This window comes from Dermacentor albipictus, chromosome 7 (assembly GCF_038994185.2).
Source record: "Dermacentor albipictus isolate Rhodes 1998 colony chromosome 7, USDA_Dalb.pri_finalv2, whole genome shotgun sequence".
NCBI classification, from domain to species: Eukaryota; Metazoa; Arthropoda; class Arachnida; order Ixodida; family Ixodidae; genus Dermacentor; species Dermacentor albipictus.
The window spans coordinates 92152725-92165257 of record NC_091827.1 but is presented as its reverse complement, the minus strand read 5'-3'; positions in this window follow the sequence as shown (position 1 = coordinate 92165257).

Here is a 12533-nt window from a genome sequence, read left to right as displayed (position 1 = left end):
CTTCGGGCAGCCTTTTCTATCAAGCCGCTACCCAAGAATATGCTCCCGGGACACCACGACGCCCGTCGCCAAGCCCGTGCGGCCATGCTTCACGCCAAGTACGCCGACCACCCGGCCATCGCCTACGTGGATGCGGCCAGATACGCCTCGCCCGGGGACGCCTTCGCAGTCGTCTCCGTCTCGCCCTCCTCGGTACCCTCGGCACCCTCGGGGCCGACAATCACGGCCGCCACCGTTCGAACGCCCTAAGTCGTCGAGGCTGAGGAGGCAGCCATCGCTTTAGCCGCCACCTCGACCAACGCCAGCGTCATACTCTCCGACTCCAAGCACGCCATCTCCAATTTCGCCCGAGGTCTCGTCTCGCCTTCCACCTTACGGCTCCTTCGCCCACTTCTACTGGAGGACGAGCCGTGTCACATTGAACTGGTCTGGGTCCCCGCCCACTCGGGTCACCCCGGCAACGAGTCGGCTCACCAACACGCTCGAGGATTCGTCGACCGAGCGGTGGGCCCCTCCGCGTTGGACGCCCCGGTGCCGGAGCCCCTGGTCACCTACCACGACATTACCCAGCACTATCGCCTCGAACGGTACGCCTACCCACCTCCACATGGCAGTCTTCCCAAGCGGTCCGAGATCGCCTGGCGTCGCCTCCAGACCCGCACCTCTCCGTGCCCCCTAGTGTATTCGCACATCCACCCTGGTGTCATTGATCCACGCTGCTGCCTGTGCGGCGACGTTGCCTCCTTGAACCACATCCTCTGGGGCTGCCCGGAAGATCCCCCGCCCGCCGACCTCGTCTCGCCACCCCCCACCGACGAACAATGGGAGGCTCTTCTCTCCAGCACCGACCGAGACATCCAAACACGGGTCCTGGCACGAGCTGAAGACTCCATCGTGAAGCACAACCTGGAAGCCTACGTAGCTTAGCCTCCCTTATCCCTTACCCCTTCTAATAATTCAGTTGACACTCACTCACTCACTTGCACTGCTCCCAAGCGTTCCGCGCACAAACGGACATAGCATTTTGGTGGCTGTGCTGCCGTTGCGCCTGCTTGTCGCTTTTATGAAGACGTTCAACAAGAGCGGGCACTCTAATAGAGCCCAGTGGCCGAATCGACTGTAGCGCACCAAGTGGATGGGATTAACTCCTTCCGGTGTCAATTCTGGGCACGCGCGTTTTGAACGCTAGCTGGCGCGCACTACGCCTGCTGCGCTATTTTGTCATTTTCTTTTCTTCTTTCGCTTCTGCTGCTCAATCTCGCGCGGTCCTAGCGCGGCATCGTTTGTTTAATTAAGATGACTACGAGGAGGAGGAGGAAAAACTTTATTTGCTCTAATTGGGTAGAAATTAGCGGTGGCAGATTTGGTCGGCCATTTTCACGGTCTTCTTCCCCATCTGCGCAGGGTCGACGCCCCTATTCCAGGGCACCACTGAGGGTGGCTACTCGGTGAGCGTGCCTTACTAGTCCATGCTGGACTTTCGGGTCGCTGCTGGAGAGCACCCTCTCCCACTGCTCCGCACTCGGGTCTTTTATTTGAAGGAATTGTTGATTCTGAACGCATTCCCATGTAATGTGATATAAGGTGGGCTTGGCGCCGCACCAGGGGCAAATGTCTCTACACTGGGTGGGAAACATCTTGCTTAGTGTGTTCAAGTTTGGACACGTTCCTGTTTGCAGCCTCCTCCAAGAGGTTGCTTCATGCTGATTTAGGCTATTGTGGGGTGGAGGGTATTTGATTCGGACTCCCTTATAGTAATTCAACATGTCTGAGTAGCTTGCGAACGATCTTTACAAGCCTCCATCGAATCTGTGTCTGTAGCGGCGTCTGTAGCCGCGAAATGGCACCCAACTTCGCATTCGCTGCGGCGCCACGCCTCGAACGTGATGCTGGCTTGCTGGCTCGGTCCTCGACGGAGCAGAGCGGGCACAAGGTAGGGACCTGCTGCCGCGGTATCGCGCGAGAGCGTCGCCGCAGCACTACGTCAGTCTCGTTCTCGGGAGGCTGCGTTACCGGCGCGTTCCTCGACCGCGCAATAGCTCTCGCCAGTGCGAATCAAAACGCGCCAATCATCTGAACGCGCTCGCTTGCCTGCAAGACGTTCGTAAATCGAAAGAACCCTCAACGGCGTTCAATTGGACATTAATGCTTTCGCATTCACAAGTCATCAAAGACGCTTATGTGTCCTCGGATTTTAGTTTTTAGTGACGGAACAAAAACTTCCATTAATTACCTCGTGAAAATAAAAAAGCCTGCTAAAAACAATTTCCAAGGCTTTATTAACTAATATTGATATGTATCCTGACTGACAAAGTAATAACTCAAATGTCCTAACTGTACTTCCTCGGTTGAAGCACAATAGATTCAAGAACGTAAACTGCTCCGGACTGGGAAACACTGTTGCACCGATGCAGCCACGCGCTTGCTGTATAAGTAACTGTGAGCCGCGAAGCGATGCACGAGCGTTTGTTCATTTGCCAAGCAATCGGCAGCCAGAATTCAAATCTTTCTGCAGAGCCAGCTCAATTTCGAGGAGGCGCTGCGCAGATCTTGCCAGAAGCTTGCACTTGCAAAGAAGCGCTGCCGATAATTCGGCCTCAACTTCCGGCACCTGGCTGACCGCGTTACTCCTCATGCCGAGATCGTCGAGTCAAGCGTCGACGCGGAATTGTTCTGGAGACGGCCCGTGTTCTTCGCCTCCTCGTGCCTCCCGCCGAACGCGTCGCAGTTTTCTTGACCGCTGCGTCGATGACGTCGCCGCCATTCTCGGCTCCGCTATCCCGCGCCAGCTCGGTGACTTGGCGGCGTCCGACCCCGCTCGTCTCGTCCTTCCTGTCGACCTCGCCGCCGAGACCGGCAACAGCGGCCGCGTTTAGGTCGAAGGCGCGGGGCGAATCCGAGTCCCCATCGACGAGCCCGCCTCGACTGCCCGAGCTCCTGTCCAGGCGTGGCACGGGCTCTGTCCATCGGCGCGTGGCGGTCTCCCCGTCGGTCACGTCGCCCTCGCCGCGGCGGGCCCTCACGACGGTCACCAGAGCGCCGCTGGCGCAGCCGACGAGTACGCACCCGGCCGACAGCAACATGAGGATGGTCAAGCTGTGACGCCTGCGTTTGCCACTGCCGACGCCGGAGGCGCCGGTGCCGAACCCGGTCGAGTTGGAGTCGAGGCGCTCTCCTGGCGTCGGCGCTACGGGCCACATATGAAGCCGTTGGGGAGTCGGCTCCATGGGATAGGGGCTCTTGGGAGGAGGGCCCATTGGGGAGACAGGCGGCATCGGCGGGCGGCCTTGAAACGCCATGCGGAACGGGGAAATCTGCGCTGTCGGACCCCTGTCGCAGCTTCCACGCCTGGTAAAACTGAACTTCGACTTCTTCTCCTTCCAGGCCCTTGCCTTATTAAGAAAAACAGCTGTCAGAATGCAGCCTGTTTTAAGTGTAGAAAGGAACGAATCGAAGAATGTTGCGTAAGCTGCGTAAGACAAACACTGCGAGCGGGCTTCTCCTACAACATAATAAATCTGTTTAGAACGAAGTCAATCTCAATTAATCTAGTCGAACCAAACACTAACAATGAAAAGGCAGACGGCGCGATACACGAAGCTCTAAATTCCTTCAACTCTACATTGTTCAGTGAATGTTTTTATATTAATTTTTTTTCAATATGTCGTACCATTCACCTGGTCTCACATAACTACTCATTACTCTTTTACTCGAATTCTTCCTTTTTCAAGTACACTTTTCTAAAGCCAGTATCTCTGCGCACAAGCCGATCCTTTGTCTCTCGGTTGATGGGCAGATGAGAACGGGGGCAAATGGAACCTGCTCAAACACTTACTCGACGATTCGCAAACCAAAAGCAGAGACTAGCCATCGATCGCATAGTTCATAATCAAAAGGCAGCGGGCGTATTTGAACACGTCCTCTTGCAAGAGTTGGCCGAAAACTATCTTCCGCTGGGCCACTCTGGTGACGGGGATCATCCTTGTTATCGGGGGGGAGCGGTGGGGGAGCTCGACGCCCCCTTCACGGAATCCGAAATCTGGGAGGTGCTCCAAACGCTCAACGGTCGCTCTGCACCGGGCCCGGATGGCATCTCGAATAAGCTCCTCCGGAACTTGGACGAACAATCAGTTGCGCTGCTCACCGGGGAGGTCAATAAAACTTGTGAAACGGGCCTAGTCCCCGACTCCTGGAAGACAGCCTCAGTGGTGCTCATCCCGAAACCAGGCAAACCTCTCGCGCCGGAGAACATGCGGCCCATCTCGCTCACGTCCTGCGTCGGTAAGGTGGCCGAACATGTCATTCACAACCGTATATCTAGGCATATAGAAAATAATGTTATTCCCTCACAACATGGTCGGCTTTCGGCCGGCATTCTCCATACAGGATGTCATATGTTACTTATAAAGAGGCAAAGCATTGATGTCGACACTAGAGACACTCGGGGCATCTTTGCTCTAGACTTGTCCAAGGCTTTTGATAACATCTCGCACCGGTTCGTACTAGACGCCATGTCAGATCTGGGCCTGGGGCCACAATTCCATGCGTAAGTTAGCTCCTTCCTCAGGGTTCGCAAGGCCACTGTCAAAATAGGGCAAGTCAAATCGAAGGAATTTACATTGGGAGCGAGACGCACCCCGCAAGGGGCGGTCATCTCTCCCCTACTGTTTAACATCGCCATGAAGGGCCTCTCGGACAGACTGGCCACAGTAAGAGGAACGGGTCACGCCCTCTACGCGGACGATATCACCATGTGGTGCATGGGAGGGTCTGACGCTGCAGTTGAGAGTGCGCGCCAAGAGGTGCTCGACATCACAGAACACTTCCTACTAGACACGGCCCTGAGTCTGTCACCAACCAAGTCCGAACTTCTATTGTATAGGCCCACCCGACGAGGGGTTAGGTGCTCCACACCCTTAGATCAAGTTCCCATAGCCCTCTATACGAGGGACGGACAACCAATTCACAGTGTGGATACCATCAGGGTCCTCGGACTCTTGCTGGAATCTCGCGGGGGCAACTCACAGACTATAGTCCGCATTACTTCGAAGACGGAGAATATGCTTCGGCTTATCCTCAGGGTCTCGAACCGCAGAGGGGGTTTAAGCGAGAGCAATCTACTCAGACTCTACCACGCGTTCCTGATGAGCCACGTTAACTATGTAGCCTCCGCGTTGCGCTGGTCTAAACAGGATGAGGCCAAAATCGACGCCCTCATGCGCAAAAGCATCAAGCGCGTGCTGCGTTTACCACTCACTACCAGCACCGCGCGTCTCATGCAACTAGGCATGCACAGCACCCTATCAAAGGTGATCGAGGCCCAACGAGTGGCTCAAATAATACGACTATCATCATCACGAGCAAGGAGACGCATCCTCGAATCCGTTGGATGCGGTCACCAGGAAATCACGGAGCGCAACGTGACCCTAACACCCATGGTCCGAGATATGTTCAAGGTAGATCCCATGCCACGTAACGTCCACCCTCAATACAATGTAGGGCGCCGGGTAGCCAGGGCTCGTTCCCTGTTAAAAGCGGCTGCTGCCACTCCGAATCTGGCATATTTCGTTGACGCCGCCCAGTACGAGTGCTCTGATCACTATGCCGTAGTTTCGGTTGACTCCAATGGTACTCTCATTAATTCAGCATCCGTGCTGAAGGTTTCTTCAACAGTAGCCGAGCAGGTTGCTATACCTATAGCACTGAAGGACCCTCTACGTTCCAATATCTTTACAGACTCCAGATCGGCAGCCCGAGCTTTCGCCTCCGGCTCGATCTCAAAGGAGGCGGCGGCCATCCTCGGCAGCGAGGGTGCTGGTAGTTTTCATAGCATCAAATGGTTCCCGGCCTATATGGGAATCAATGTACACTCTGAGCTTGTTAACGCCAATGAGTTGGCCCATGACTGTGCGCGAGGTCTTACACCCCGCGGCGGTTCAGGTGGACTCACGGCCGGCGACTTAGGACTGTACAGGGATTCGCGTCTCACCTTCCATGAAATCTTGACACATTATCAACTTGCTCGGCGGGCCTTTCCGCTACCACACCCTAAGCTTAATAGGCCACAATCGTCGTCGTTTCGCATGCTTCAAACGGGGTCATTTCCCTCCAGGGGCAGATTCAGTAACTTCGCGCCTAATGTAGAACCCCACTGTCCAGACTGTGCGGAGGCGTACTGCTCCTTGTCCCATATGCTCTGGCAATGCCCTGCGTTACGCAGCTCATCGCTAACCACTCTAACCGACTGGGAGGCAGCCCTTAAGAGCGGCGACCTCTCAGAGCAACTACGGGCTGTCCAGAGGGCCTGCGACAGGGCGGAGGACCACGATCTTGCGACCCCGACGTGGGTGCGGCCCGCGACGGCTACGGGGACTCCCTGAAAAGGGAGGTACCCTAACGCCGGTTCCTCAGGACCATTAATAAAGTTCTTTGTCTGTCTGTCTGTCCCTCTCCCATTGTACTTATGTCATATATTTTAAAGGCTCATCGTCATCATCAACCCTACGTTCTATGCAATGCAACACATTACTCCTCAGATGTGTTAAATGGGACTTTACAAGATTATTTAGTGGGCCTGGCGACAACTGCTGTCATTCTGACGGACCCATTCTGACAAAAAAAATGTATTGGCATTTTTTCTCCTACTGATGCCTGGAGTTTCTCTTTTGGCATTACTGACTTCATGCAAGTATTTCTCACTGAATTGTGCACTCCAAGATTGTGCATCAACTGCAAAAGCATTGATGGAAGTAATGATATGCAAAATGCGTGGAATTCATCGTGAAACAGTTCGGATTAGAATCGCGCTGCAAGTTTGAACAAAATCTACAATATGTTTCAATAAAACGGGTAGGATGGTAGACGGTTGGGTATTTTTGCTCAGTGTAAGCATGTCGTTGTATGTAGTGGGTTCTCTTATTACATTGTTTTTCACGATGTTTTGCACCAAGCATTTCCGAGTGACTCTATGTGCGCCTTTTAAGCCTGCTAGACATGAAATAGTTGATGTTCTCATAGCTGGTGTTCCTGTAGTGAATTTTCGCATAGAGTCCACATTCTTTAATGTGAAAAACACATTAAAGTATTGAAAATTTGTATTATATTCTGTAGCTGTACGTTTTTCTTATAATTCTGAAGATGTGAAAAAATGTGGTGAAATTCAGTTTTAAATTAGCGAACTGAATTGGTGCCTGATAGGGTTAACCCTATGCAAATTCAATTCGTCAGAAGCGTCAGTTACTGTAGTAACGGTTTCTTTATTTTTATGATCATCACTTACTGCAAATAGTGATCTTCACATTTTAGTACATTCCATTATCTAGTGCCGGCTCAGTTAAATTTAGATTGGTTTCGGTACCTGCCCATGAGTACTTCTTTATTTATAAAATGACAGATACTGTCACTTATGAGAGAAATGACACTTACCGCGTCAATTACATAATCGCAGCTATGTTCAAGAGGCATGCAATGACGCTTTAGTTTTTGAACCCCTCTATAACTACTTTTTCAGAGTATCGACACACACTATTTTCCTGGCACAGATGTTTTTTTCTTTCATTCTAGCAAAATTGAAGTTACTTTCACTCAATTACATTGTCTGATACACGCCAACGGACGCCTGAAACACTTTCTTGAACATAGTAAGAAAACATTGCCGATCTGTTGAAGAGGCGGCTGTGAACATGTGAGCGAAATATTTTTGCACAGCACGCAGCAGGGAACTTACAATCGACTCTAAAAGGCAGCAAAAAAAAAAGAAAAGAAACCGCTTGCTTTCGCTTCCGCAATGCTGTCATGCAACGTCATCGAAAGCAGCTAGCCCAACAATGCTATTGGTTAATTTCGTGATTGCGAGAGCATTCTTAGCAATACGCAATTACTAATTTTGAGTTAAATAAATGAAAAAAATATATACGTGTGTCTTCGATCTCAGAACGACAGCAAAAAAAAATGATTTCATCATCGCACTGCGCCTTGCGGCGTCGGCTGTGCGCCGCCGCCTTCGACAAAGCTAAAGCTGCGGCGTGCTGTGCAGTGAAGTCTATACCGCGGCTGCCACGGAGTTCTGCGACGAGCCCACTCGCCGTCGCAACGCTCCACTTTTGGCCCGGGCTTTGCTCCCTTGGGTTCTTCGTTGTGTAGGTGCCAGCGAGCTAGCGGAGACGAAGAGAGAGAGAAAGCCGGGTATCAGTGCGATAACTCCACTTATAGTTGAAGGACTCGAAAACATTTTGCGGCATGAGACTCGTGAGGCTACGTCCTTTATATTAAGGCCATGGTAAGTTATAAAAGTGTTTTAGGACCTGTTTGAACGTTTATCAGCGTAGGGCTTGTCTAGCGTCCTCGCTCCTGTGGCCACCATGAGACAACGAATCAATTTTGTCTTATTTTGTCGTCGTTTCTCACGCTTATAGAAAGACACTTCCGAAGCACCATTTCGTCAACGCACAGACTTCTTTTTTTCAACCTGTGATGATGAGCCCTGCGCACGCCAATGATTATAGGGTCAGATGCCGGCTCTCACTGCATAATTCAGAAGGGCCAGCTGACAGTGTCGTTGGCGCAACGTGTCGGTCTGATCCAATTTCCGTAAGATGTCACTTCCAGAAAGACGAGTATGCTTAGGCGTGCGACTGTGACCCGGTTTGCATGCACAAAGCTTAGTGTTTCAGGTTTATTTCGGACGTCGACCTATGGTCACAAAGAAGGATAAAAGTGCCAATGTTGCGAGGGTGAAGCTGCTGGTTTCGGTATCGACGCTACTGAATTATTTTTCGTACTGGTATTACTATATGACGACAGAACTCGCATTTCAAGTCATTTTAGCGCACAAGGATTTCAAATAAAAATTGGCGGACGCTTAAGCTTCGCATTTAAGAGTGGAACGCGACAGCATTCAGAGATCTCTGATTCCTTCTCACGCTTACTGGCAACTGCAGCTTATGTCCCCGTAATGTTCACTGGGAAAGGCTGGCGGCGAACACCGTGCACAAAGGCGAGCTTCCTGGTAGAAACGCGGCCCCTTGCGTGGTCCGATCCCGGAAGGAGGGGACAGCTGCACCAAAAAAAATTACATTATTTTCAGGTTCTGTTACCGTTTCGCACTTTTAGCATTTTAGACTACGTACGCAGCCAACGGTGCGTCAAATTGCGCATTATTTGTACGCGTTGTATCAGTGGCAATGGGACGTAATTTTGCCAAAACATTTTCAGCAATAAGTGGGCAGCGCCAGGTGTAACACTGGAAGCTAACTTCACATTAAACCACCTGTGGCTTCAAGTGGAACAGACCTCAGTAGGTGCATTTTGGGCTCCACATAGGAAACTGTCGCCAACGGAGCGTCCCAAGCCTCATTTTATGCTCGCGAGGGTTCCGACGGAAACTTAGGGCACATTTATTTATTTATTTATTTATTTATTTATTTATTTATTTATTTATTTATTTATTTATTTATTTATTTATTATACATACTTTCAAGGCTCTAAGGGACTACAGAAAGGAGTGGTACATACAAAGCAATGTAATATGCAGACAATGGTATGCAGGCAACGTTAAGAGACAGCGTGGTAAACTGCTGTTTTGAGTGAAGTTACATCTGTGATCTGAACGATGGAAGCAGGAAGGTGGTTCCAGTCGACACTTGTGCGGGGTAAAAAAGAATCATGAAACTTGTTCGTTCGGGAGGATGGGACGGCAACTTTATATCTGTGGTCTGAACGGGATGAAGTGTAGGAAGGTGGGGTGATAAGTTGATTCTTGAGCACCTGGTTTGAGTGATAAACCTTGTGAAATAGGCAAAGACGAGCACATTTGCGGCGTAGAGAAAGATCTGGCAGATTCAGGATTATTTTGATACATGTAACACTGGAATGGCGGGAATAGTTAGATAAAATAAAGCGAGCTGCTCGATTTTGAATTGCTTCAAGCGTTACGGTTAGTGATGCTTGATTGTTATCCCAAATGGCAGATGCGTATTCAAGTTTTGAGTGAACTAGGGTTTTGCAGAGCGTCAATTTTACCGAAGTAGGAACGGTAGAAAAGTTACGACGAAGATATCCTAACATACGATTAGCATTAGCAGTAACATAATTAGTATGCAAATTCCATGAAAGATCATTAGTTATGTGAAGGCCAAGATATTTGTGAGCGTTAACGGATGATAATGAAGTGCCATTCAGTACATATCGACACTGATTGCTATTGCTGGTTTTACGTGATATGCGCATTGATTTACGCTTGTTAGCGTTAAGTTTCATGAGCCATCTTTTAGACCAGAGTGATATGTTGTGAAGATCTCCTTGCAGTTTATCTGAATCATCAGGGTTAGTAATCTTTCGGTATATTACGCAATCGTCTGCGAACAAATTAATTGATGATGACTTTACACAGTTAGGGAGATCATTAATATAAATCAAGAAGAGTAGAGGCCCCAAGACGGAGCCTTGTGGCACTCCAGATGTAACTGCAGTTAACAATGCAGATGAAGAGTTATTGGTTGTGACATACTGAGTTCGATTAGAAAGAAACTGTTTAATCCAAGACAACACATTTGGGTGACTATTAAGCTGATTAAGTTTATGGATAAGTAGGTTATGACATACGGTATCTAAAGCTTTGGCAAAATCTAAAAAAAAATGCAGTCAATATCGCATCCTTGATCTAAGGCGGCAAACAAATCGTTAGTGAAGCAAAGAAGTTGAGTATCGCATGAAAACGTTTTTCTAAAACCGTGTTGAGATGGATGGAAGAACGAGTTGCTTTCCAGGAAATCGATGAGGTGAGAATAGATTACGTGTTCTAAGAGTTTGCATGGAATGCTGGTTAATGAGATGGGTCGGTAGTTCTCGGGACATAATGCGTTACCTTATTTATGGACTGGAACCACCCTCGCCGTTTTCCAGTCTGAAGGAAGCGATGAGCACTGTACTGACTGAGTATACAGTTTAGATAGAATAATAGATGAAAATAATGCAGTACATTTTAACATTTTTGAATTAATAAGATCAGGACATGCAGAAGCTGAGATCTTTTGATTATCAACCAAACGGTTAATACCAACCCAATCAAATAATATGGGATCCATAGCACAGAACGAGGAATCAGGAATATTTGGTAAATCGGCAAAGTTATCATCACAAAAGAATGAGGCAAACACTTCATTTAACACGGTGCAACACTGGTTTTCGTCAACATCACTGCCATCTACATGAACTAAATGAATGGAGTCAGCTTTCTTGTCGCCAACAATACTCCAGAATTTACGTGGATTAGTTATGATTAGGGATGGCAATGTGACATTTAAATATGTTTTTTTGGCATTGCTAGCCGCATAAATGTACTCGGCTTCTGCACGATGGTAAGCATCCCAGCGATCGGCAAGATTGGTTTCTCTGGCACGACGGAAGATACGTTTCTTTTTGTTGCGAAGTCGCTTAAGGTAATTATTGAACCAAGGTGAGCGTGAGTCATAAGGAATCTGCCTTCGAGGTGCATATCGGTTAATTAAGTCGAGCAATTTATTTTTGCAGAGCTGCCAGTTTTCTTCGACAGATCGTTCATCGAATTTGATAAGGTAGTTGCTGGTAAACGTTTCCAGTTCACTGGTCATTGAGGGTATGTCAGCGCGGTTATAGTCAACAATAATTTTAGATCGTTTCTTGGTAGATACATGCATTTTCAACGTGAAATTAATAATGGAGTGATCACTTACGCCTTGGAGGTAAGTTAGTTTACAAACAAGGTCAGGCACAGTGGTGAAAATAAGGTCCAGGATGTTAGATGACGTAGAAGTTTTACGGGTGGGTTCATGTAGTACTAACTGTGACAAGTTAAAGTCTGAACAGATATTCAGAAATTGTGCATCCTCAGATGAGCTTTTTGCCAGGGAATGGAACCCGAAATCACTTCTTCACAAAATATTAGGAAAATTGAAGTCCCCCAGAATAAACAAAGGTGACGTAGGGTACCGAACAGTTAGATTGTTGAGAACATCATGTAAATCATCGCAGAAAGATTTTGGTGCTGTTGGGGGTCTATAGCAAGCGCAAAAAATGCAGTCACGATTATCAATAACAACACGTACGCACACAAGTTCTAAAGCAGACACTACTGGAACATTATATGAAGAAAGTTGATCATTCACACCAATTAAAACACCCCCGCCAGCACGAACATCACGGTCGTACCGGTAGATATTGTAGCTTTTTTCACATTCGAAAATCTCAGCGTTTCTTATTTTTGCCGAAAGCCAGGTTTCTGAAAGGACAACTATGTCAGCTGAGCATGCGTCAATGCGAGATGATAAAGTTGTTCGTTTATTGAGAATACTGCGTGCATTGGTGAAAAAGATTGAAGCACCATCTTCAGATAGGGGAGATAGCTACGCCGATCTGTCATGCGCTGGGTTAGCAGGTGCTTTGCGAGTGGAAGCTGCACGCGCCTCTCCAGGGGATACCAGGGGATGCTCCTTTCCTAAGCGTATCACTCCTGAAGAAAGCCGAACGCCAGGCAGGGTGCATCCATTCGAACCAGT